Consider the following 27,876-nt stretch of genomic DNA (forward strand, 5'->3'; position numbering starts at 1 on the left):
TTCTTAATCAATATTTACTGTTGCAAAAGCCCATTAATTTGCTAATTACATTTGCATAATCATTTGTCCATCTCCTATTTACTATGCTGAATTGGTTTTCATGCAGAGTTTACATGCAACGACTCTGAAGTGCTTACAAATGTTTGGGCTAGAAACTGTTTGGCCAAGGTAACAATGTGTATACATACATATACAGCCAATCACATACTGTACATATTCATGGCCACACACACATAAACAAACAAAATATCAGCAGCAGCGTCCCGCCCTAAACAGCTTGCATTCCCCACCAGTGACTTGCCCCGAGTAAACAAACATGTATTTGCTTCAGTGTGCTGGTGCTATTTGTTTGGTGGCCTGATATAAACAAGCCATTGAACCTCGCTCAAGGAGAGGTATCATTTGGACACGGTAAGAGGATTTTTCTGTTACAACCTCTGCTGTGAACGTTCGGATTGCTGTGGTTTGGCTGGCCGTCACAGGGAGATCCGAATAGTTATGTGTTGATGGTGCTTATCAGAATGCCCACTCCGATGTTCCCAGTGCTGGTCCCCAGGCCTCGATTCACCGTGGCTGTGAGGACGTGACGAAAGCGCTTTGGAAGACATTCAAAACAGGACCAAAAAGAATTTATTGCCCAGCCAAATCACTCTCCATTCTGACAGCTGGATCCATCTGCGATGAGTAACATGAGCATAGTGATTGGTGCTGCAGTGATTCAGTGACATCATGTCTGACACGCCATCATTAATGTCACTGAGTGACGCAGCTAGTTTTTTTTTGTGGCAGGTCTATTTTCTTTCCTCATCGTGCAACCACGCAATCCTCCAGACATTCAAAGACAAAAATGGCAAAAATTAAATGACAAAATCTACATAGAAACACTTAAGATGGTGCAGCAGGAAAGCCAGAATAGTATGTCTAAAATAAGGAGGGGGTTAAAAAAAACCTGCTCCACGCCACGTACGGAACGCATCCCGTCCACCTCCAGTGTGCTCCAGGCTTCCCACTTTGTCGCGTTTCCATCAGCATGTTTTGATGCACATTCTGAAGAATCACTGAAGAAATTGTTGATGGAAATGGCACGATATGAAAAAACTCCTTCAGTTTTGCAAAAATGTCTCTGTGCTTGCTTGTGCTTTCGTTTCTTTTTCAAACAAGAGTAAATGAACCGTTTTTCAATCAAAGGTGGGCAGGATTTCCCTCTCATGAGGCTTGCCAGACCTTCCCTGCTCTGACCGACTGAGGGGCAAATGTGGCTAAAAGTTAGGAGGTACGTTTTATGATTTTCAAAATATGTTGTTAACAGTAACACGCTAGTTTAATATAGTAGTAAAGTATATTGATGTCAAATTCATTTTGAGTTTAATGAAGAATATGCAGATGTCAAGGCATTTCTATTCTTGATTGGCTGAAAAAGACTGGCGTGTGTCTGATAGCATGACAGATTTGGCTTTTAGCACCAGCTAGCCAGCTAGCCGCTTTGATCCTGGTTATCAAACACAATACCCAATGGTTGGGCCACGGCTATATGCTAAGATACTGCAGGTCTTGTGGTGGAGGCCCGGTGTTGTTGCCGCAGTTCAGCTAACGGCTAGCTTTAGGCTAATGCAAATATTGCAACTGATTTCATTTAATGGAAACGTAACCTCAGAAAAATGATGTGGCCCGCAGATGGGGGTTGGGCACGGACGTGTTCTGAGAAGTATATTTATTGTCTTTGTTTTGTTTGTTTTTTTAATCAAGTCAATTTTGGCCAGATAAGACTTCATGCTGCAGCTCCATTGTGTTCGTTGTTCAGCTAATAATATGTTCCAGATACACTTATCTGGAGCCATCTGCTTACCAATAGCAAGGATGGAAATAAAACCAACACTTCTCTCTCAATGCGGTGAGAGCAAAATTCAGATCGTCACCTTTCAGAAGAGACCAAACTTGTGCATCTTCTCTTATTGTTTGAAAAAAGAGCTTTGCATTTATTTGAATAGGTCTGCCTCAGACATCTGTTTAAGTCTGGTTTTATAAGAATGGTTAGAGGATAAAGCTGCAACAAGCCACTTCTGGGGAAAGATAAGTTGATAAAGTGTCACAGTGCCATGGTCTGCTGCGGCGCTACATCTTCATCTGTTTTTCTTTCTTTCCTTTCTAGGTAGAACATGTGAATGGGTGTTGGAGAATATCAGGTGTGTGGAAAGACAGTAACATGTAAGTATGAATTGCTTCAACACTGTAAGCTACAATAGAGTTGTCGCGGACACGGGTTCCGACTTTCCTGCCTGTACTCCGTCTGTGCCGGACAGTTCTCGGCAGAACTTGTCAAATCTGTCGGAAATCTGACTCAGAAGAATGAATTATATTATATTATATATGTGATATTAGCATTTTGCAAGTCCCTTGACGACATTTTAGTGAACCTCATTCTGAGATTTTTTTTTCGAGAGGACTTCAGCATTTGACACTTTTCAACATCTGATTCTAAAAAGATCATGATTCTATCGCAAGCCAGTTTAAGAAAGATGACACCTGAGACGGTCCCTGAGAGCGACGGGTCGACGTGGCGGCTGAGCAGCAGAGGGAGGCAGCTGCAGCCATCTCTGCTGAGCTCAGGAGGAAGGCCGTGGCCATGAGGGCTCTGCAGAACGGAGAAAAGGGTGGAACTGTGGAAGGCGGTGCAGGTGCTGCAGGATGAGGAGCAGGCTGAAGGAGCTGAGCTCCAGAAGGAGGTAGACAGGACAAAGAGAGGGAAAAGGAGGAGACAGAGCAACTTAAGAAAGAGAGGGAGGAGATGGAGCAACGAAAAGAGAGAGGAAGAAGTCTGTGAAATGGGATGAAGAGGTTGTACCTGTGAGTGTCTGCTGTGTATCTGGGTCAAGTTCTTTAATGGCCTGTTTATTCTGGTAGTATTTAATATAGAAAGATAATGATGACAAAAAGTTTGTCCATTTTGAAGTGATGAATGAATAAAATGCAGGGTTGCATAATCCAACCTCTGGGTTCGATTTTGAATCTTCCTTTTGAACACACACACACACACACACACACACACACACACACACACACACACACACCTATTCTTCAGAGAATATAGCTGAAACTACTCAAGTCTTATTTCAACATTCACACACGTAGGGGCTGATGGCAGTTGAGACGAAGGTGGTCGTGAGCTTTGGTTCACAAACACACACACACACACACACACACACACACAAACACACACATTGTCCACAAAACTTCCAAGATTTCTTCAAACAAGAGTTTACCTCTAAACCTGCACCTCCCCTGAACATCTGAATGTATTCCAGGATGTTGGATGTTTAAGAACAGGATTAAGTCAGCAACCTCCATTAATGCTCACTGATAGAAACTGTAAACAGATGCAAATAAAGTTCCATCCATCCATCCATCCATCCATCCATTTTCTACCTCTTATCCTGTTCACGGTCGCATGGGGTGGAGATTTTTGATGCATAACACTGACTGCCCCTAACTAATACATTCATCAGTGGTTTAACCTTTTTTTCAGTTTCAAGTTTTCACGTTTTTCTAAATAAAACTTTATTTACAGGTGGCACGGTGGTGCAGTGGTCAGCACTGTGGCCTCACAGCAAGAAGGTTCAGGGTTCGAGCCCCGGCTCCAGCACGGGATCTTTCTGTGTGAGTCTCCATGTTCTCCCTGTTCCTGCTGGGTTCTCTCTGGTACTCCAGCTTCCTCCACAGTCCAAAGACATCAAGAGGGGACGAGGCTGATTGATACTCTAAATTGACTGTAGGCTTGGCTGTGAGTGTGAATGGTTGTTCGTCTCTGTGTGTTGGCCCTGCCATGGACTGGTGACCTGTCCAGGGTGAACCCCGCCTCTCGCCCGAAAGCTGCTGGGATAGGCTCCACCCCCCTGCGACCCTTAACAGGATAAGAGATAGAAAATGGATGGATGGAGTGAGTGAGGTGCCTGCTGTACTTGTAAAGTGTCATGAGATAACTTTTGTTGTGATTTGGAGATATACAAATAAAACTGACTTGATTTGACTTGACTCCCTAAGTTTGCCCCTACAGCCTACAAACAATTCCTTTATTAACTTGTACTTCACATGGATGTGATGTCAGGATCTGACGGTTCTCACTCCGACTGATACCTGGCTCACCACACCTAGGCCTTGTCAACTTGTTTTATACATGTATAGACATTATTTGTACCCAGCCAGTTCGCCACTTGACCTCTGCAATGACAGGACACGTGTCTCCCTGGAGATTTGTGACACAATTGTTGTTTCTACCATGATTCGTCCAGGCACTGAAGTGTGGTATGAGTCTGCTGAATCTCCATGGATTCACTTGTGTACTCTGTTCATTTTTACGCGTGAGCCGTCATCATTTATCATCGTACGCATACCTTTGGAAGGTTTGTGAGGAATGGCCGTGTTAGACATCATGCTTTTCGTCTCCTAACAGTTCAGGGAAGGGCTTTTCTGGTAAGTGTGTCTGTTGAGGGGGAATTTTAGTCATTCCAGGTCCAGGCTAAGTTGTAAATCTATATAAGGATGTCTTATTTATTGATTCGCCAATTTTTTCTCTTTGCACATCCCAGACAGACAAATTAGTGACACGTATGATCGATTCCTGTGTTTGCCACATCACCCCCCCTCCACCCCTTTTGTCTGTCACTCTCTGAGTCCACTCACCCGTGGCCGAAGCTGCTCTGGCCCTCTGTGAGCTCACCACTCGGATTAATGGCTGTTTTGGCAACATATGAGCTCATGGGTAATTGGCTGAGGTGCTATTTCCTGTTGAATGCTACCTGGTTCTTTTGTGGTCGTCTCCATGCTTGGTCGCTAAGACTGGTAATTGAGCAGCACTTAAGTCAATCTGGTCATGAACCGTGGCGAGGAAATTATATGTGTCATTGGAGAAAACGACAGTGAAGAGTGACTTCTACAGGGAGGTGTGCTGCGTCTGCTTGCATGTCAGCTACTCTGATCTTTTATCCGTGATAGAATGAATAATTCGGCTTAGGTAGCTTTGCTTTTTTTGCTCTTACTCATGTACTTCAAACCATCACATCATGGCTGGATATCAGAAACCAGGAGCAGAGGGGTTGATTAACAATAGAATGTGTTTTAGACTGCATTGCTGATTGCGTAACGTATTTATTGGCACAGTGAAAATATGCTAATGGGGAAATGATGGCTGGCGTGCTGGCTGGCTGGAAGAGAGGGCAACACTAGTTGGGTTGGGACGTTTAAGCAAACTGTGTGAATCAGCAGGTTTGGCGCAAATCAAACAACATAAAGGCACCAGAGGATGTCGGTACAGGCAACGTTGCGCATTGTTGTGTTTCTAACTAACAGAAAAGCCTTCGATCAGTGGAACTGCAGCGTGGTCTTGAGAAACGATCAGCTTGTATCAGATACGTTGCTGCTGTCAGGCGAAGGAAACAAAGGGATTCGTACACAGCTAACCCAGCCACGTGGATGGACGCGCTCCGTCAGAACTTACCTAAAATGTTTCCATCTCCAGTTTGGCACATTTACTCTTTTCGAAATGGGAGCAGCCACCTCCACCAGCATATGGTGTTTTTCTTTTTCCTGTTTCCATTAATCTTTTCAGATGCGGTATTTCAAAGTACACTGATGGAAACCCGACTGGGTTCTTGTAGTGGGGAGGATGATTAGTGGATGTGGGTGCAGACTACAGCACAGTTGTGTAGCCAGCCAGCCGAGGGAGGAAGGAAAAGAGACAAAACACATCAACTTACAAATGCTCTTTTATTTTTTGTTAGATGCTCACAAATGAATGAAATGAATTTCGATTATCATGATTCTAGATCAAAATTATGTACAAAAAGCACTGATGAACTGGATGTGCATTATTTCTTGGTTTTCTGGAGTTGAAAAAGAAGATATGACCCATTTTAGTTTGTCAGCTGATGGTTGAGAGTTTCGCTTTCGTTAGCAGTCACCTTTAGCTTCAAGCTAAATATACATGGCTGGCTCTCTCCTACAGATTCACCAACACGTCATGTTGTTGAGGTCAAGACATGTTATCGTGACTTGAAAGGCAAAACGCCGTTTTGAGGCGAAGTGACGCTTTAAGACAAGCATTTGCTTTGTTCCAGTTGTTATATTTTGACAGTTGAACCTAAAATTAACTGCAGGAGAAGATGAGGGGTTTAAGAGGTTTATTGTACACAAGTGAGTTATAAGACGGGCAAAGTTAAGTGTGTGTTACAGAATCCACAGTCCAGAGTGGCTGAGCTGGAAGCAGGCAGGTTTGTGGTAAGGGTGGCAAGGCATCTACAACAGAAGGTTCCTGATTGCAGAGAACAGCAACTGAGACTTGGGAGAACCCCAACTGAACAACACTGTTAGCGCCACCTGGTGTCATGTAGATGAGAAACCAGAGTATTCCTCTACAGGACTGATGATTGTGAATTGGAGACAGGTGTGGAGGGAAGCCACACCCACACCACACCCACTGCAGGTGCTCAGAGAGAGCAGGGAACACTAAAATCAATACCACAGCAACACCAGTTGTAGTTTCCAGCAGATACGTGAGACATCCACACACAACCTGCCTCCAGATGTTGCGTTCAAGCCAGGATAAGAGACATGATAACAATTACTAGTCATCATTGTGAAGTCATGTCATGTGATGGATGCGGCAGTGCTCCCTTTCTAAATCACACTCCACCTGGAAAAGTCCCCAAATTGATCAGCTGTATCCTGATGTCATCTAAAAAGGTGAAGTGCAGATGATTTCTTTTTATTGTCAAGATAAGCATCCTGCGTGATTCTGGTGTCAGTGCATCTGCTGGTGAGTGGGACATGAGGTGAAGATTAACATTTCGAGGCTTCATCGTCCAAACAGGCCTTGAACCAGCTGACCATCGTCTCGCTTGTCTCTGCGTTCCCTGAGAATTCCCCATGTTATCTTTTTTCACTGATGTGTACCCACTGTATGTCTGGGGGCCTGTTGCAAACTCTGGTTGATGTTGGACATGCTGATTGGCCAGTGTGAGTTCTTTCCAAGCAGATGAGTCAAACATGGCTTCACGGCTTATCACTGAAGTGGTTAATGTTTCATCTCTGCTCGCTAATAATGATTACGTCCGCTTGGGAGGTCATGTTGTTGGTGGCGTCTGTCTGTCTGTCAGCACGATTATGAGAAAACTGGTGCAGATTTTCAGCAAACATGGTGGAGGAGGAGTGTAATACAGGCCAAGGAAGAACACATTCAATTTTCGGGGGCCTATTAGTCATAGCACCACCTGGTGGCAGCAGAGAATTACACGTTTTGTTACTTTGATGTCATCCTTGTGGGTTGACTAGATCCATTTGATATTTGGTGGAAAAAAATGCCTTAAGGCACTGGTGAAGTGTTACAGCACTAGCGTGGCGAGGTATTGCTGCTTGATATTTCATCACTGAGCAAGAAGCTGTTGTGACTTGACTCCTCATGATCCTCCATACATCCTCCATACATCCTTTACAGAATCCACGCTATCGATGAGAATTCTGGCCTGAAGACTTCTTAAAGCTGGATTAAGTTGTAGTGTGATGTAATCAAAATGACCCCGTTAGGCTTTGAGCTTGGTCGCTGTCAGCAAACCATTTTTGAACCGTTCTGTAAATTCTCAAACGCAGTTATTCTGTTCAGACCATGTGGGAAGGAATCTTCTTCCTGGTTTATATTTCCTCTTCAACTGAGTTGTTTACCTGTGTCGTTACCACTTCTGATGTGCGACGCCCTCTGTTGAGGATGTGACGGTTCAGCCCAAATCTGGTGAGACCGCGGGTCAGCACAGCAGAGAGAACCATGATTTGAAAATCTTGACCAGCAGTCGGGGTCTCATCACTGCTTGTAGCTTTTACTAGTTTGTGAGTGTGAGAGAGCCCAGGGGCAGACGTTTGTGTGTTTTCTAGTCTCATTTCAGATATAGAGGTTGTAGCTTTGGATTCTGGATGGTAGTTAAAAAAAAAATGGGACATGGACTGTCAGGTCATGTTCCCCTAAGACAGATCAAAGTGATTCTCAATTACTAATTTGCATTGATTAGAATCCAGTTGGACACCCGTGGAAACATTTAAAACTGAGTTAAAGTTGTGAGAATCCCTCGTGTTTTTACAAAAGATCCTCGATAACTTTTCAAAGTTCTCAACATGATACAGAAGCACAGACTGTCACAGATCAGCACTAGTCGTCAAAAAGCGAACAAAAAAAAAATAAACAAAATGGTCCAAGACGTCCCCAGGGTAAAGTCCAATAAGATTGGGAGACTTGTGATGTTTGGGTACACGATGTGCCTGTGTTAACTAACGAAGTAGGAAGAGGTCTTGGGTTCGCCTGCTTTGAATTCTCTCTGTGTAGTTCTGCCTTAAGCGGCCTGCATGCATAGATCAAAATAACAGCGCTGAAATAGACCAAAGTAAAACTGTCCAGAATGGGCAGTGGTCTGGATGAATGGAGATGGATGAGGAGACCGTGAATTCTTCCACCGGGTTACAGCCTTGTTGTTTGGATCCTGAAACAGATGTTACACTGAATCCATCAATCGGGGGTGGGAGGGGATGCGTATGATTTCACAAAACACAAATCAGTCAAGACAACACGTTCAGAACTCGTAGGGAAAGGAGATGAAAGGAGAGAAGGAGATCGTGAAAAATTGAGGATATTGTTGTTGGCTGTTTGGCTTGACAAAATACTTGAGTAATAACATGACGTCATGTCAGCATTGTTTCCATGAAAGGGTTTATGTTCCTCTTATCACATGGGAAAGAATTATGTTTAGAGGGTGTATTTAGGCGCCTGGGGTAGCATTGTTTCTTCAGTAATTTAGCAACTTAATCAAATGCAGCCCATTAACGTTCCAAAAAGGGAAATGTGACTGAGCGCTTGGTCACAGTTCACCACATTCAAGGACATTCAAGAATCGCCATTTTTTACGCAAAACAGTGTCACAGTTTAGCGTGGTATATAAATGATCCTTTCATCTCTGTCTGACAGGTGGAGGGCAGCGAGCCACGGCGCGGCCCAGTGAGCAGGTACGATGACACACTGGTGACACTTTTCCAGCATCGGCCCTGAATATGAGGCACAAATAGGGTTCCTGACCATTTGTTGTGAGACAGAAACAGAAGTGTTTCTGAGCTTTTGTTTCCATCTCCTACAATGCAGCCCTGACATTGGCCACCAGGTCCTTTCACAGCAGCCGATGTCACAGCACAGGTGCAACTGATCACCCGCATAGATTGGATATTGATATGATTTCACCTTCTAATTGATAAAAATGCAGTAAAAATCATCAAAACTCAGAAGGTTATTTTGCAAGAATATGGGATTTGCTGCTAAAACTGGATTTTATCTTGTGTTTATTGGCATATATGAGTTTCTTCTGTGATTATTAAAAAAGGTACAGCTAAAACAGATCAATACATTCCAATAAAGGAAAACAAGCAACAAAGGAAGACCAAACTTCGTAGCCATTTTCAATATAGATTGTACGAGGCGCACATTTGCACCAAGTCATTTGTAGTCAGTGATGTAGACACGAAGATTTACAGATGTTTTAGTTTCTAAGCAGAGACTGTGAGATGGCTCCTAAATGTAGCTGATGTGATTACGAGCTAAAAGCTCAGAGGAGGCGGGGCCATGACGGAGAACGTGTGACATGTCCTCGTGACACCACGTTGCCAGTGGGCTCCTCTTGATGTGCACTGCGCCCCTGGCTCACCGCTGTCTTCTTCAGGGGATACAGGTGGCAAACTAGATTTGGCGAATGCTTTCTACTGCCCTCTGCAGGTTATGGCCTGAACTTTAGTAGGAATGGAGCTCTGGTACAGTTAGTCAACTCAGGTACACACTACAAACACTACATGAAATACCTGCGCACCTGTGATGATCTAAATCCACTGCGAAGCATCAAGTGTGAGATCTGAATCAGGCTTCCTCCAACGTATCACTGACTGTTGTGTCCCACCTGTACAACTGACACACAAAGGGCTCATTTTAATGATACAACAATATAACGCCCAAAAATAGGGTTAACTTATGTGTGACATCGACAGGAGTAAAACCACTGCTGCTGTGATAAACATATCAGAATATTGCCTCACAATGTTGTCAAGAGGAATGAGGCATCTTGGGTCTATTTATTAAATCCTCCCATCCAAACACAGCAGGTTGACCCCCAAGTGTATGTTGTCAGATTTGTTTGTTTCACTTCGTGCGAGCCGTCATCTACAACTTTAGCACTCGCTCTTTTCATCCGTAAACCCTCATAGTACGTTGAACTACCCTGACATGGGCCTACTTTTCCATAGCCTCGATAAGATTTCCAGCTATTGTTTCCTTTTGTCCCGTGTGAACAGTTATGTCAAAAAGCTCTGACACTCGTTTATCTCATTAGCAAGATTTCTTGGCTCCTCTTCAGGGATTTAAACATTGTTGGCTCAGGTGAAATGTGACTATCTACATTTTTCCACATCAAAAAAGATTCCCTCCCAAAATACCGTCATCCATATTAATCTGCGGGATCTGTGTTGTTTACTTTGACTCTGTCAGTAGCAGTTGTGCAGGCCTCGTGTGTGCGCTACCTGCTCCATGGTGTGTCTGTGTGAGACAGACTTTATAGCAGTCTGTCAAAGAGAAGCAGGGGGAGCCTTTTTATTGTCATGCTTCAGGGGGGCTTATTTCCATGTCACTCAAGCATCCCTCTGGTTTCTCCATTTTCCTGGAAAGCGTTACAGACATGCACACATACACAACCAGCTTATCTATCTCATCACATGATATTTTGATGTTGGGAGGTGGCTTTGTTGCATGACCTTCGAAAAGTTAATGCCGTTTCCGGACTTCCTCTCGGTCGACGGAGAGCAGAGAGGTCAAGCAGTGTGATTCCAGGAGCCATTCACCAAGATACACTCTGGGTAGAACTTTGTCAAATGGCCAGCACATGTAATGCGATCACAGCCGAATCTTAGAGAGGATTATCATCGGCCGATATTCTTTAATTCCTCTGCTTAGGGTGAATCGTGATGGAGGGGAGGACTTTGCTGTCAGCGATGCCCACGTGCGCAGCGTTTTATGTGAGCGTGGCTGGAGGGAATGGTGGTGCACGAATCATGAGTGAGGAGATGACTTCAAATGTCTCTCCTTGTTAAATATAAAGCTCCATATATGGAGGCCTTTTCATATATATATTGTGACAGTGCCAATGTTAAACATTCTTGTGCTATATCTTGTTTATTTGTACTTTAAAGTGAAGCGCTCCCTATGTTTAGCCTTAATAAAGACAAGTATGCGCCCTGTCTGCTGTGCTGCAAGGGGTGATTGCTATATAGTAAATGGTCTTGTCCGTTTAGTCGACTTATAACAAAGACTTGGGATTGGAGTGTAATATATGAGCTTAAAAATAGAAGTGCTTGGTGCCTCATGAGGATATGATTGCAAGTGGCTTGTCTATATTGAAATAATGGTCGAACTTAATACAAAACCCGTTCCAAGTCATGGAAATTCAGGGGAAATGCACGTTTAATGACACAGAAATTCTGAGATAAAAGTATTGTTTTCCATGGGAGAAGAAGCTTCAGGGCCAGCAAGGATGCTGACCGAATCACAGGTTCAAGCCTGACTTTGTGACCCACGTCAAACCAAAACCAAACAAACACAGAAAGACAAGACTCGAGGTGTAGCTCAGCAGCAGGGTAATGAAGTTCAGGTGGCAGGATAACGCTTTGCCTCCTGTACAGCTTCTAAGCTGCAGGGGAAATCAGAGACAGTGTCGAACAAAGTGTTTTCACTTTTTTGTGCCCGCAAATTCCCCGCTGCAAGAAAAAGTCATGCTGAAGTCGAGTTTATTCAGAGCGAGGTGGTTGGAGGGGATGAGCCGCTGCCCTGGCAGGCCATCCTCACACAGCGTAGCAAAGATTCTGGCAGCAGATGAGCCAGAGTAAATCTTTTTGCAGGTAATATAACGTGAAATAAACACAGCATCAGTTGCCCAACTGCACCAGAACTCTATACAATGTAAGCCGAGTTGGGATACAAGTAAAGAAAGTTAGATCGTAATGCATTGCTAAAAGCACAATGGACCTTGATATCCTCTTTAAAACTAAAGTTAGTCAATTAAAAAAAAAAGTAAACAGATTTGTTCTGTAAACTGAACCATTTAGCCGGCCAGCAGTAAATGCTAGCTGAGTGAGCTAGCAGCAAGTACCAGCACTGTGTGTGTGTGTGTGTGTGTGTGTGTGTGTGTGTGTGTGTGTGTAAAAACAAAGTGAGTCAGAACGTTGTCTAACATTTGGGTCCACAACAACTGGCTGGTCCTTCATGAGAAATAGATAACTTGTAAGAACAACAAAGTGATACAGTCCCAGCATCATCATCAATTAGGCTGCCTGATCGTGACGGCCAAAAGCGTGACTGTGATTAATATTTGAATGTAAGAGCCTGGAGGAATGTTGCCACATCTGTTTTCTTCTTTTTTTCTTTTTTTCAGTTTCTTAATCGTGATGGGAATCAGAACTGGAATTTTCAAACAAACTTTTTCGCGTCGTGTGCCTCCGAGCTTATCAATTCCTTTGTATCGATGTTGAAATATTGCTCATTATAAAACGATGATGCCATGTTTCTGCTGAAAGGGAGGAGATAAGGATGCTCAAAGGCTTGTCGGCAGACATACATACTATTTTATCTGCAGTGTTTCTACACTGCGAAAGTGATGTGTCCTAAGAATTGTTATTTGCTCTCAAGTACTCACAAATAGGTGCCACGTAGAGGTTTCCCCTCCTGCATCCTTTCACTGTGACTCCAGAATGCAGAAAGAGCCAGCCACAAATGTTTAGCTTGACGACAGTGGCAACTGATGGGTAACAGCAGCAGAGCTGTCCAAAAATGCGATGGTGCAAATTCTCAAGTGCATCATCGGGTAGAAGTCATTTTCAGGTGTTTCACTGCACTCAGGTATCCAACTCTTCTTCCTAGGCCCGGTATTAGAACTCAGGTGTACTTCCACTGAAAGAAGAAGATAATTAAAGAGCATGTTTGGTGTGTCACACTTAAAGGCTGAGCTCTACAGCCAGGAGGTAGTCCAGCTTGTGTTTTTCATTACCTAAGCTGAGATAATTGTAGCCTCTGAGGTCCTGTTTCATTGCCTTCCAGATCAATCACCGACCTTTTAACCTTTGACCTTTTGGTCATCCTAAACTTTCCTGAAACTCCCCACATAAGATTAAAGGGGATTCCCTTCATCAGTGACCTTCTGTTTCTATTTTGTTGCTATTTTAAGGATAATCTCACTTCATTTTTCAACATTTTCCCTTTAAAGTGACAGCCTCTAAAGGCCAGATAATGCAGCCTTGTCATAAAATGGACTATTTGGCACAAAATCTGTCAATTCCTCTGAAAGTTTTATTCTTCTCGTGCCTCTTGGAGATGATCTTGGAGCATCAGCGGTTGCCCACCCACGGAGGTCTTTCTTGTGGGGAGGAGGCCAGAAGCGTTGTCTCCTCTCTGGATCTCTAAGCCATCCCCATGTAAACAGCCTCCCAGCACCAATCTGTATTACTCCAGCTGACAAAGCCATTCACTTCAGAAGAATGCAAATTTAGATTTCAAATGCTCCCTTTGCTTTATCACACTGGACAAACAGGCTTGAGTTATTGGGAGGATTATGAATAACTTTTTTTCTACAGTGGAAAAAGGGAGATGTGGCCAAGACAGAGTCATCAGAGTCCCTAAAATAGAGTGCAGTCTGAGAATGAATCAGAGAAAGGTGAACGCCGTGAGGCTGGTGTGTGATTCTGCTTTAGCTCGCCTCAAGAAACCCCAATTATTTCAGCGGAATCCTTCCTTTTCTCACTTGTTATAGCCTTTTCAGAGATGCTTTGGCTTCGTAAGTTGTGCAGCAATATTGTTTTCTTTTAATAAATGGTCTTTTGCGTTGTGTTAAATGTAAATGTTTTTGTTGAAGCATGCTGCGTGTGTGTGTTTACTTTGGCACTCGCGGCTAGCATGCCCTTTTCTGTTTACAGGTCTTATTGGCTCTTCCCTCCCACACTTTTAATGCAATTTGCTTATTCCTCTTCTCACTCAACGCGTCTGAGAGAAGTCAACAAGTCGTCCGGACGAGCTCGAGCGCGTGTCTGACCTGTGTGCGAGCTGCGCAGACAAACACACACACCCCCTGAAGTAGCCTCCCTTCTCCTGTGTGTTTTATTTGCAAAAGATAAACGAGCATTTGGATCAGTCATGTAAATGGAGGAACTCAAGGATGGCTGTTTCATTTATTCAAATCTCCACAGACAGTTTAGCATGGTTCCCATGACAGAGTCGCACCAGCGCGGTGGGCGGCTCCTGCCAGCCCCTTTATTTTATTTTAGACCGGAGACTCATGGGAAAGCTATTTCAAGAGCTTTTCCTGTTGGCCTCAGAAACCAGTGCCAGTAGTTTGTTAACAGGTGCAATGTGACCAGAAGGATTTTTAAAATAGGTTCGTTTTTTTTTTTTCTTTTTCTCAACAGCTTGATCCGTGTTTTTGTTTGCTTTTGGAGTGTAGAGAAAAAGGAGGGGGTCGTATGATTTTCTCACGATTCTCATGATTTTCTCCTGTGATGAATGTGCTGTATCACTGATCAACGTTATTAACTAGAACAGCACGCTCAGCATCCAAGACCGTACCTAGAAGAATGCTAATCGTAATTAGGAGGATGCACACCTCTAGTTCATTTATGATTGACGTAAGAATAATTACTAACGAACTGACCAAGTTCTTCAGAAATATGCCCCCATGTGTGTTTTTCTCCATCGTGCGTTCACAGCAAGGGTCAAATACCTGTCAAGCTAAGTTTGTTTGCAAGCCACAAAAATGCTGCAAAGAGCTGAAACTGTGGTGTAATTCACCAGAAAAAGGGATGACAAATGAAATGATACAAATAAAGATCCCCCCCAAAAAATTGAATAAATACTAATTAATTCACATTAGAATGGAATTCAAATTTAACTGAAAAAAGTTATTGATGTCAGAACTGAAAAATACACCCTCAAATACTTAGTACATACCAACTAATTACACACATCTGTGTAAGTGCATCATGGTTTACCGAACCTATCTACTGTGCTACAGTACAACAACACACAAATACAGATCATTCATTTTATTTCCATGAAATATTTGTGTGATATCTTGCCAAAAGAGATGTATATTATCCTACAAATGTCACCTTATGTAACTTTAGATGATGCCTTTCTAATGTAAAAGCTAACTAAGTGTTCTACAGTGTCATGTCATTCACACACACTCACACACTAATGGTGGGGGCTTCCATGCAGGGTACCAGCGCACTCATCAGGAGCAGGCAGGTTTCTCCATTTTGCTCAGGGACTCTTTGACACAGTCCAATTCTGTGACCCTTCAGTTACCAGATGGCTACTCCATCTGCAAGCCGCGCCAGCCATGAGCAGGCCAACACCCCTGCAGGGAGAACTCAACACTGAGTGGCAGAGGCTCCATTTGTTTTAAGTGGAAAGGGCGATGTGATAACTCTGTAGTTCAACTGTTGCTCTGCCCACAAAGTGTCTTGAATATTTTTCTCCCAGATAGATAGATAGATAGATAGATAGATAGATGATAGATGGATAGATAGATAGATAGATGATAGATGGATAGATAGATAGATAGATCTATATAAGTAATATAATTAGTGTGTATATGTGTGTCTTATAGTAATTGGTTTGTAACCTTTTTAACTTTTCACCTCTCACTCAAAATCGATACACTATGTAAACATATATGTGATAGAAAAGGCTTCATAAGATGGAAAAAAAGCAAAAAATAAAGTCAATAGCATACAAAGAGAGCGAATGATGGAGAAGTGTGTGTGTGAGTGAGTAAGTGAGAGAGAGAGACAGACAGACAGACAGACATGTCTTTGGGAGCAGGACGACCCATGTGACTCTGCCTGCCCCTCTTTGTGTTTCCCACACAGTCTGACATGACCGGAGCTATATCCACACCATCACATTCACAAGGGCCTCTGTCTGCAAACTTCCCCCTACTTATGATTCATAGCTCAGTGGAGGGCACACTGTTTGCTTATGGTACTGCCAGCTGCACATGCTATCACCCGCACATTTTTCTGACCAAATATATCAGTCACTCCCTCCTTAGACAAACTCACGAAAGCGCTGACCAGCTGATCTTGCTGATATTTATTCAACTTTCTCATGATGATGGAGACGTTGCATTTTTGTCAGCTTGCATCCTTGATGTATGTTTCGGGACGATGCTTTCCACATTTTTGCTCACAGGTGAATGATGATTTCATAGCTACGCGCTGCTCATCCTGAGATGCTGTGCTCGAGACACTGTGGGAATCATCTGGTAACGGTCTCTCATTATGAAAAATGATCTCTTATGGATGTTGCTGCCATGGAAACAGGTGACTTGGCATGAATGTTGAGTTAGCATACAGCGCTACCCCTATCTAACAATAATTGTAAATGCAATTACAGATTAAATCAAGCCTGTTTGTTTTCTGTACATATAGAATCAGATTAAAGTAGGTTCCTCTCAGTCAGGGTTTGTTATTGTGCTGTACCAGTGTTAAACATATCTGCCCCAAAGTCAAATGGGTTCCTCCTTAGCCCATGTTTGCTACACGCCTTCACCAAGTTTGGTTCAAATCTGCCTCATAGTTTTTGAGTAATCCTGTTGATAGACAAACAGCATCAATCACATGAACTCATTACGGGATGCAACAATGCGGAAAAAGGCATAGCTGGGGGTTAACACTATTTTTACTATATAAAGACATGTCAAGATTTGCCTCTTTGCCAGTCACATCATCCTGGTGTTGGGCCTGACAAAGAAAAACTTTTTTTTTTTTTTTGCCTACAGAGAATTCTTTCAAATTTGTCCTCTGGGATTCAAGGATGAACTGGAAACATTTTGGCAGTCACATACAAGCTGAGTACACCTTTAACTGATGAGATTGGGTAAATCTTTCGTGAGGATTATGAGTTTTATTTTGCACTCTATCATCTATGTTGTGCAGTTTTAAATTCTGTTTTATTCTTCCTTTCTTATTATAAAATCATTCATTTGCATACATAGTTATGCTTTAAATCATGCTTTTTTCCAATGTATCATGCTCTTTTGTTTTTCTGACATAAAATTCTATCCAGCTTTTCAACCGTAAAACAGCTGGAATGACAGTTTAAAATATGTCAATTTTATTTTGACACTTTAAGGAATCAGGAAGTAGCTGTCCAACATGGCAGACCTTCTCTGGTTCATGCAGAGTCCTCTCAGATGGTGGAGTGACAGTCACTGAGCACATTGTCTGACTCAGCAGGTTTGCATCGTGGATGGTAGTCCGTCCTCCTCTAGACTACCTCTCCAGAGGAGGAAGTCCAAACTTCTCCAAGTTGATTTTTTTTGTGTCATACATCAAACAAGCAGCAAATGGCGTCCGGCTCAAACGGTGGCTAATTTTACAGGACCATGTGTTGTTGTCGCCTGAGTACCTGCCATGACGATACTTTCTTGCACTGTCAACATCGCTGCCCAACCTCATCATCGCGGTGTGCTAGTCAGACTCCAAAAAGATTAAATTAAAGCAAATTAAAAAGACTGTTTCTAATATACCAACATATTGGCTCTTGTCAGTATTTAAATTGTCAGTGGGCTTCATGCAGCGCCAGTCTTGCCTCATTCACATCTATTTCATACACTAAGGATATCTGCACAACCTCATAGAATATTGTATTGTTCATTTGGGTTTCTGAAATGGCCAGTCTGGTTACTTCGATATAACGTGGAAAAATTTCTACCAGATCAAACACAATGTATCACACTGAAGAGAATATACCTGTGCGATGTTTGGTATTCCAGTGATTTTACTCAACACTGGCAGCAAATAAAGGAAATTGTACTATAATCAGTACTGTTGGGCCGCACGTTACTGGGACCTTGTGACCTTCCTATGACTCAGATTTTACCTCTTGCTGACTTGTGTTCAAGACAAAGCCAGACCTCTGAGCAGAAGTATTGTGGTATGTTGCGCATGTAGTTGCCGTCATTATGACAAGCAGACATGGCATTTTGGCATTATCTCCTCCCTCTGGTCCCTCGCTCCCCTAGGACGTCTCGAGAACATGGACGCAGCTTGTTTCCCATCTGCTGGTTCACAAAAAGACCCAAACAAAGTATGTTGAACAGTGTTGCCAAAAGGCCTATCACGTAATATTTCTCCTACCAATAACAGCCTCTACCACAGCTGTAAGGCCATCAGCCGGGCTGCGGTCACTGTCCCAGGGCTGTTAGAGGGGCTTTCCCTGTGGTCTGGACAGCTATTTCCATCCACCGTACTCCAACCCTACACCAGCAGCCCCTGGGAGTCCCTTATCTTGGCATCAACCCAGAGGCTTTTTTTTTTCTTGTCTTTTTTTTGTTGTTGTTGTCATTACTAGCCGTCACTTAAACTAAAGTGAGATAATTGGACGAGCCGAAGACTTCCAGGGCCAAGTAAACAGACAGCGTGAAAGTTCATGTGGAGCCGTTGGACATCATATTGGACTTTCAGAGCTAATAGTGGTAGGAGTGATTTGTGAGTCCCCAGTCGCTCAGCCATCATGACACAATCACTGTCTGTTTGGCAGATAGCTTGGGTTTCCCATAGAGCCTGACAAAGGAGTGGTAATGTCCCCTATCAGGCTCACTGTCTCAATCATCTGCCTCCAGTTGAGATTGCGTGAACTGGCTCAGTGGAGCGTCTAATCTCTGACATTGTCTCTCTTGTAATCACATTAGAAGAATAATAGAGCCGTTTCTTGACTTGAACTGAGGAGCTCTCTCGCTGTTTTAGCTCTTGGCTTCAGATGTTGCAGTCTAAAGGCACCACAATTTCAGATTATGACATTTATCAAAACTTAAATCACTCCTGGGAATGTTTTTACCATTCAACAATTTGTTACACAAATCCTAGTATTATGTCATTACCCTTGCAAATCAGTGCCTGACCACAAGCCAGACCACAAGTGCTGCTTCCAGTCGACCCCTCTGAGACTCGCACATATACAGCCCTGCACACTGAAGATGAAGGGGGGCCAGATAGGAAGAAATAAGAGGTGAAGTGAGAATGAGAGTCCAAGGCCAGGATGGCGAGACAGCGCCAGAGGGTGAGACAGAGAAAGAAATGAAGAAATAAAATGTGGCAGCAGAGAAGCGCAGAGCCAACAGAGCTAAGTGGAGGTATTTTGAGTGTAGGAACACAGCGTGACTCCCCCCTTGTTCTCTTGTCCTCTTGGGGGTCTGAGGATGGGAGAGGGATGTGGGATAGTGTGTTCCCAGCTCAGGATCCGGGGCAGGAAACCTCCCCTGCATTTCTTGGAGGTCTAGACCGCTCAGGGCGCCTGGCTTTGGCCCACTTCATCCCCTCCACTGCTCCCACAGACCCCAGATCTAGACACCACAGCATAGCTAGTCTGCCATTGGAGGGGAGTGACCTTGTTAGAGACAAAGACTCTGAGACTGCTTCTCAGAGTTTAGTGCAATTAGTGTTTGCAGAGCCCCATCCTACCAAAATCAAGTCCCACATACAGTTAAATAAGTGTGGCACATCTTGGGATCAGGGCTGCACGGTGGTGCAGTGGTCAGCACTGTGGCCTCACAGCAAGAAGGTTCTGGGTTCGAGTCCCGGCTCGGGCACGGGATCTTTCTGTGTGGAGTTTGCATGTTCTCCCCGTGTCTGCGTGGGTTCTCTCTGGTACTCCAGCTTCCTCCCACAGTCCAAAGACATGCAATTGGGGACGAGGCTGATTGATACTCTAAATTGACTGTAGGTGTGACTGTGAGTGTGAATGGTTGTTCGTCTCTCTATGTTGGCCCTGCTATGGACTGGCGACCTGTCCAGGGTGAACCCCGCCTCTCGCCCGTTGACGCTGGGATAGGCTCCACCCCCCCGCGACCCTTAATGTGTAGGAATAAGCGGAAGATGACGATGGACGATGGACATCTTGGGATCAGAGGTTTCACTATTATTCACAGACTGCTCTTCATAGTCATACCTAAAAGTAATGCACCAATATTTATAAATAGCTCTTCCTGATTATCATGAGCCAGGAGCGAGACATCAGGAAATTTGGAGCAGTGTTTTTTGTGACAAAACAGTGTTTTTTTAGTGAGACGTTTTGGAATTTGCAGCTGTTTTTTATGTATTCATTCATTTTTAATTTAACCCAAATGATAGCTTTCTTAAGCAAGCCGGTTCTTTGCCTAAACCTAACCAGGCCTCAACCTCAGAGTTGTCAAAACTCTCTTAACATTTTGTATTTTCAACTCAGAGGAAAAGGAAAATCTGGCATTTAGCTTCTCACCGCTGGGGTTTAACCTGTGTCAGGGAGGCGCAGTCCCAGGACGTGCTAGCGAGGAGGCCAGAACTTCTGCATTTGGCTCAGTCTGTCACCAGCACTTCCCTGGAGGTTTTGGAGTGTCACTTGAATACTTATTCCTCTACATGTGTGTGAAGTGCAACAATATGACCAACGTGAGCACCCTCAGCCACCAGCTTGACCATTTCCATCAAGTGCCTCCATTAGCCAGTATACCCCCACCCTGGCCTTAGCTTGGCGCCGCGTCTGTGTAGTCATGTCTGCAGTGGGTAGATTGTGATTTGAATCTTTTCTGCATTATAATCTCAACAATTCATTTTCAAGTCAACACACATCGGCCAACATATATGCCAATTCTAAAATGGCTGTGGTCAGAATGTAACCAAATGCATATTACTTCAAGACGAGCTATTAGCCTGTTGGCGCTATAGAGTACTAACCAACTGCCTACGTGTATTTATACTCGTGTGTATATTGATCTAACATCTCTGTAAGTGTGATACTTGATGGCGTGTGTCTGTTTGGATGGTCATACACATGTATACATACTGTATACTGTGTTACCAGGTGTATGTGGGTGACTTTATACTGTACATAATCAGCTTTTTTTAATGGGTGTGTTTGAGTGCGCACACATACATTCATCCTCATCTATGTAAAAAAAAATGCTTATTTAATTTGGCTTTATATTGCCAGCTTTCATATCCACAAGCTTTGTAAGAATACTTTTTATATATATATATTTGTTTGTTTGTTGTTGTTTTTTGTGCACTTGCTCTGGTATCGCCCACATTGCAGCATCATGTGGTCTGCATCAGGTGGTTACTGAAGAAGTCGTCTCACAATGTCTCTATTCTGATGAATAGCAGCGGAGCTTGATATTAATATGTGATATTTCATCTTAACTTATGGATGTGACTCAGGTCATAGATGGTCACCGCTGGACTGCAGACTGGGAATCGGGTTGGAAAACCTTGCCTGAAATGTCCTTAATAGTTCAGGGTTGAAAAAGTTATTTTCAGGAACCTCTGTCATGGTGGTTTTAACAATAACTGCTCGGTTATGGTTGATTAAAAAAAAACACTGTTTACTGGGAAACAGGAACCACATGGTGGCCGACTAAGTTAAGTTTAAAGGTCATGTTTACACGTTCATTCAGAAAGTTTTACAAGGATACAACAATGTTACAGTTGTAATGTTGATTACTCAAAATAAACACTGCTGTTGTTTTTCTTAAACAGTGATGGAGGGACGATCAGGGCAGTGCGGGTAAGAGGGATGTACTGTACCAGCCAAAGGTCAGCAGAACTGGAGGGTGGCGATGAGAAAGACCCCTAAGGTGGGGGCTCGTAAAGTTCAAAGCAGGCCATCAGAAGAAAATACAAGATGTACAGGGCACGCAGAGGGGCAGCACAAGTCCAAGCGTAAAGGGGAGAACTTGAGAAGAGGTCTGAGAGAGGTTGAATCCTTGAGGGCAAACGAGGGATTAAAGTGGACAGCTCTGGACAAGGCTGCGGAGCGTGTGCGCCATAATTGAATTTCACGCCCGCTGCCCTCGTCTGAAGTCGTGTAGCAAAGCGATCATTTGAAAAGAAAGCTATTAGTCAAGCCCTCTGCTAAGCTCGGAGCTGTACCATAGGAAATCTGGGATTACCCAGGCAGCAGTCTATGGTTTACTTCATCAAAACATAAATGTCACGTTGAGCCGCAGGAATGGAGTGACAGCAACAACATATTATGGGCTGTAATATGCAGATAAATGCACAGTTCTGCTCCTCGTCCCTCATCACATTTAGAATCTGTTTGTGCCTGCTACATACAGCTCACCAAAAGTGACAACTTTATCTCTGATTGCGTGAACTTCAGCTATAAAGAGCGGGCCTGGGCTGGGGTGCAGCAGCTACGTGTAGGTTACAATGTGGACTAGTTTGAACGTCATTTCTAAATAAATTTGTGTGCTGCTAAATACTGTGGGTGCAAGAAACAACTTAAATCTGTCACCAGCAGCCCCGAGCTGCAAAGTCCTGGGCAGCCGTGCACTTGAGTTGATTTGGATGATCACACATTGAACATTCATTTATTCATTCAGATCAGACAGGCTGCTTTTGGTTAGATTTATTTATTGCGATTAATTAAACTGAAATTTTTTATTTTTTTTGCACAAAATGTTCAGGAATCACAAAGTGAAGCATTCAAGAAGAGCCCATCACTTTATTTTAGATGTTGAAGTGACCATAAAAATCATGCACGCCGATGAATAAATGTTCCAAGGTTGAACCAAACTATAACTCAATGTACGGTTAAAAAAAAACAACAGACTGCATACGAGCCAAAAACACTAAAGTAGCTGTGAACTGATCGATGCATGACTAAATTACTCCGATGTAGTAATCTAATTAAGTTACGACAGTAGGATAGAATGAGCCTGCTCTGAACCTGCCAGGACAAACCTCACAAAAGCTAATTAATCATGAACTGTATTATTTATATCATGATTACTATGTTTATTGGAGTTTATTTATCAAATTATTCTCTAAGACAATATTAGTGAAGAACTATGAAGGGAAAGCGACAGGTGCAAGTATAAGAAACCCGCAAGCACGCAGCTCCTCCCAGATGTGGCGGCTCCGCTCTCAGCTCTGATTAGCAGACGGATAAAGATCTCCGTTCTCACTTAATACTGACTGACGTTGACTAGATCGAGCCTCTCTGTTATGATTACACGTTTATTTTGGGGCTCTCATGAAGTGGACCGATTCCATTTATTTGGCTGTGTAGAATAAGTGAAAACAAACACTGTACTGACACATCAATCAAGATCGACTGTTGTTTTTCGCTTGCATTGTCCCAGAACCTCCAGCAGCACAGTTCACATTGCTACAGAGCAGCGCTGGCCACAGTTACACATTATTACATGGCATAATGATAAATGATCAACTGTAACATGACACAGTGACAAAGTACCTCAATAAATAAATTTTCTCTCTTAGGCTGAAGTTGTAGCACTGTAATTCTTATTGAAGTAACAAGTCATCTTTAAGGGAACGTTCCGATTTCCTGAAGAGGTGTAACACAAGGTCATAGGTCATGGTACGGGTCTCACCCTCAGAGGATGTGGGTCAGCGCGTCTCCTGTGCGGGGAAGCCAGCTGCAGCGGTGCTCTGACACTCAGCACTCACACACACGAAGAACATAGAACCTCCTTTGTATTTCGACAGCATTCGGCACTGCAGATCAGCTGTTTCATTCAAAAAGTGCTGTTGCGGAGGGACACAGAATGCACATGAATACATTGTCTTGGCTAAAAAAAAAATACAGAGCCAACAGAAAGGACCAAGTAGTTGGCACAAGTGCATGTGAGTCAGGAAATATACACGTATGTGTAAATGCACAGTGCAAACAGCCAATGATCAAGTGTACATCAGATCTCAAGGAATGTCATATACACACGGGTATATTCAAGACATATGTCAAGATTGTAGTATTCTTTTTACATTAAAAAAGGGCATCACTATACGACTCAACACAAGGTTACATAATATACAAAAATATCTACAATATACACCATACAGTCCCCCTTTATATCTCCTTTGAGCCACAGCTATGACTTTTCTTTGCTAATCCATCCATCGTCATCTTCCGCTTATTCCTTTCTATGAAAGGTCGCGGGGGGGGGGGTGGAGCCTATCCCAGCGTCTACGGGCGAGAGGCGGGGTTCACCCTGGACAGGTCACCAGTGCATCACAGGGCCAACATAGAGAGAAAGACAACCATTCACACTCACATTCATACCTACGGTCAATTTAGAGAATCAATCAGCCTGGTCCCTCTTGATGTCTTTGGACTGTGGAGGAAGCTGGAGTACCAGAGAGAACCCAGCAGGAACAGGGAGAACATGGAGACTCCACACAGAACGATCCCGCGCCCGAGCCGGGACTCGAACCCGGAACCTTCTTGCTGTGAGGCCACAGTGCTGACCACTGCACCACCGTGCAGCCCTTCTTTGCTAATTTACCTAAAAATAAATCGGAGCATCACGCCCTCACAGAAGGTCCAGTTTAGGCTTGTAAGTCGTCACTTATAAACGGTTAAGTAGAGATGCTCATTTTATTTCCTGGCTCTTCCTTCCTGCATCGTCTCAAAGAAGAAATACAAGAGGGAAAAGCATCTATGTGAGCCTCAAATACGTAGTCATCAGTACTCGAAAGGCAAAATCCACTTTTCATTGAAGTATTCCTTTAATGGTGAACAATATAAGTTGATTTTTTTTTAAAGTAAAAACAAAAAACAGCTTGATAATTATAGGATCTTCGCCCCGGCTCAGGCCCTTATTAGTCACGCTCCTCGTCACCGTATTGTCATGATCTTGACTGCTAAGTCACACAATCTTTTCTACTCTCAGGGATCTAATGTTTGAAATGAGAGTTTATTTACTGTAACTGATTACATATTTCAGTGAAATGTCACAAAGTTAACAAGGAGGGAACTGCAACAACACAACCTTTTTGACTTTGTAATAAATCATAGCTAAAGAGACAAGTTATCAAGTCTCACTATTGCAAGAAACTTCCTTCTTAGTCCTTCCAGTCTGAAATTATGCATAAGGCCTAAGATCAGTTTCCACATGTCACAGAAGCAGGAGTCATCTCAGCCTTTCATGTAACAGGAGTCAACTCAGCCTTTCATGTAACTGTCTGTGGACGTCTTGTATTTGTATCCCTTTGTCCAAGACAGGCTTAGAATTTGAGGCAAATGTACTCCAAATGTGAACTCTGAAAAATGCGGGAATCAAATTGGTTTACAAAGACATTTGGAAGATGATGATGATGATGATGATGATGTGCATGTGTGGTAGAAGTGGGGCTGAGATTCACGCCAGGACTCCCAAAGCAAGAGCTTTGCTGTGACATATAAAGTGACAACAGGTCTTTTATCTGTCTGAGTGCAGCGGTGCAAAGATGGATCGCCGTGTCTTCTGCTCTGCGCTCTCACATCAGTGTCTCAGACTCACTTTTGATTTCTGCACGTTAGAGACTGATTTTGTTATGACTGTTTGTATTCGCGAGAAAGCTGCAACCAGTAAAATCTTTCTCCCTCTGTCACTGGCCCGCCTCACAGGAATGTTATACACAACATTCTTCCACACACACTTGCTCTTTATACATTTGGCGTCCAATTTGGACTGCAGAGACAGATATTAGAACATCATTTCAAGTAATAAAGTTTTTGAAACACTGTGTCCCCTCAAGGAGTTTTGATATATAGATGTACCTCAGCCTTGAACAAATATGGAAATATGTTAATGTCTTTTTTGTATCCCTTCTTTTGTCTGTTTTTGGCACACTGAACAAAGCTAAGAATGAAGCATTACTTAAAGTCGTGGCCCAGGGATGACCCATGTTAGCCCAGGGAGACATGGACAACCCATGCTAGTCAATGTATGACCCAGGGTGGAGCGTAGAGCTGAGGAGCTCCAGGTGTGTGCCAGAGGATATTAAATATTTCAATAGGTGGTTCATCCAAAATGCCATACGATTGGTGTATTGAATGTTACTGTTGGCTAAACGGAGGGAGGTGATGCAGTTAGCGAGCTTTCATCACGGACCAGCCATCTTCCTTCCTGTGGCCTGCATGTCTCCCCTGACCGAGGAGTCTGCAGGTCAGCACCTCCTCCATTTAGACATAGGTGCTCATTTCTTCATCTATTCTGGCTGGGACACGTCATTCACATTTGTTGGCTTTGAACATCCACCCATTGTACAAGTCATGGACTGCTCCTCTGCTCTCTTGTGCTGGTCTTTGTCTCCGGCTTTGAGGGCTTTTATCTGCTGTCTGTTCAGCACCTCTGAGGCTGTTGATTACCTGATGTTGACTTCCAGAATTCCGGACTGTCCGCCTGTGTGGAGGCAACTCAGGAGCCTGCAGGTCAGACTCATTAAGCTAATTAGCAGCCAATTAGAATGCAGAGGTTGCACAGGACACCACAGTGTTTGTTTCCTGCTGGGGAGGGTCCAGGACCAATCTGACCCCTACCAGCACCCGTGGTTGTGCTGAGGCTCGCTGCTCACTGGTCCTGTAAACACAAGGGCCTCTACATCACACACACACACACACACACACACACACACACACACACAAATCCAAACACAAAGTTTAGATTCGACTCATTTTTATAAGGCTGGTGCCAGACAGTTTTATTATTTTTCCAGCAAAATTAATTAATCTGTTATTCTTGCAAGTCAATCAGTGTATAATGTTATCATTAAAGTAATTACTTTCATTTTGGCTCTCACAAATAACAGCAACAAACCTTTGTGCATTTCCATCTTAGATCATAATATATACTAAAATGTATTTTAAACGTCCACAATCTGACTCTAATTTAGCCTCTCATACAGGAGTGACCATTTATACCTTATGTTCAGATAAAAGTTGTCCACAAAACTAATATGAGCACAGTAAGAAACACACTTCTACTGCAATACTACTCCACCTTGAAACACTGAAATACTGCTGGAAATAACTAGTATTTGCTGTATGATTCAAAAAGGAATGAACAACTGCCAATAACTTCTTCACAGCAGTATTCTCTCTCTCTCTCTCTCTCTCTCTCTCTCTCTCTCTCTCTCTCTCTCTCTCTCCTCTCTCTCTCTCTCTCTCTCTCTCTCTCTCTCTCTCTCTCTCTCTCTCTCTCTCTCTCTCTCTCTCTCTCTCTCTCTCTCTCTCTCTCTCTCTCTCTCTCTCTCTCTCTCTCTCTCTCTCTACATATATATATATCTATGTTCCTAGCAGAGACATCATCATTGAAAATATAGTATGCAGTCTGATTTAGTATTTCCTCTGTATCATTGTCCCATCCGTGTTCAAGAAGGTTAAATTGTAAAAGGTAAATAACATAACTGTCACCCCTAGATCTCACTTTTAAAAAAAGATCACGTTAATTTCGTCTAATAAAACTAGGCTGGGAGTATTTATCGATTATCCTTTTTCATCTCAGAGATTAAAACTGGCAATAATTAAGCTGATTAATGGATGAATTGCTGAATAGATTAATTGATGACTGCAGTTTCTAGAGATGCACGACAGCAAGAGTAAAATTGACGAAAACAAATCTGCATTCTAGTCGAAAGGCTCAGACTGAGGAGCAGCGAGTCTCTGCAGGATCGCTGCTCCTCAGTCTGAGCGAGATACCAAAAACCTGATAGGAACTTGGGTCACTTTTCCTAACTTGACTACATAAATGACACTGAAAACTAATGAGGGTATTGGACCCAGGACCATGACTTAATTGAAGAAATAGCTGCCAAAACAGAAAAGTCGTAAATTCAGGACATCTGCAAAAACGGTGGGTTTTTATTGTGTGTATCTCTTCAAACCAATAAAACACACCATGGAAACACCCTAAATATCATCACCAGATCACATCACAAGCCCCGTCCCCCAGATAATAGCTCACTTCGTTTCATTTCATCTCCTCTTCTCTCCGTCTCCCC

The 27,876-nt window shown here is 43.2% G+C and overlaps 1 protein-coding gene and 1 long non-coding RNA gene across 2 annotated transcripts in view; both read left to right on the forward strand.

Moving 5' to 3' along the window:
• The first annotated feature begins 1,192 nt into the window (after positions 1 to 1,192).
• On the forward strand, positions 1,193 to 2,726 carry LOC147239158 (uncharacterized). The gene is made up of 3 exons (XR_015111690.1): positions 1,193 to 1,273; positions 2,150 to 2,205; positions 2,503 to 2,726. It is a non-coding gene; the product is annotated as an uncharacterized LOC147239158 (long non-coding RNA).
• Positions 2,727 to 6,528: 3,802 nt separating this feature from the next.
• myocd (myocardin) overlaps positions 6,529 to 27,876 on the forward strand; it is a 113,075-nt gene continuing 91,727 nt past the window's right edge. The window contains exons 1-2 of the mRNA XM_086196042.1: positions 6,529 to 6,735; positions 8,999 to 9,036. The gene's annotated coding sequence lies outside the window, so the exon portion shown is untranslated. The remainder of the gene's footprint in view (positions 6,736 to 8,998; positions 9,037 to 27,876) is intronic.

Source organism: Aulostomus chinensis, chromosome 23, assembly GCF_037954235.1.
Source record: "Aulostomus chinensis isolate RoL2024-O1b breed Wild chromosome 23, RoL_Achi_v1.0, whole genome shotgun sequence".
Taxonomy (NCBI): Eukaryota; Metazoa; Chordata; class Actinopteri; order Syngnathiformes; family Aulostomidae; genus Aulostomus; species Aulostomus chinensis.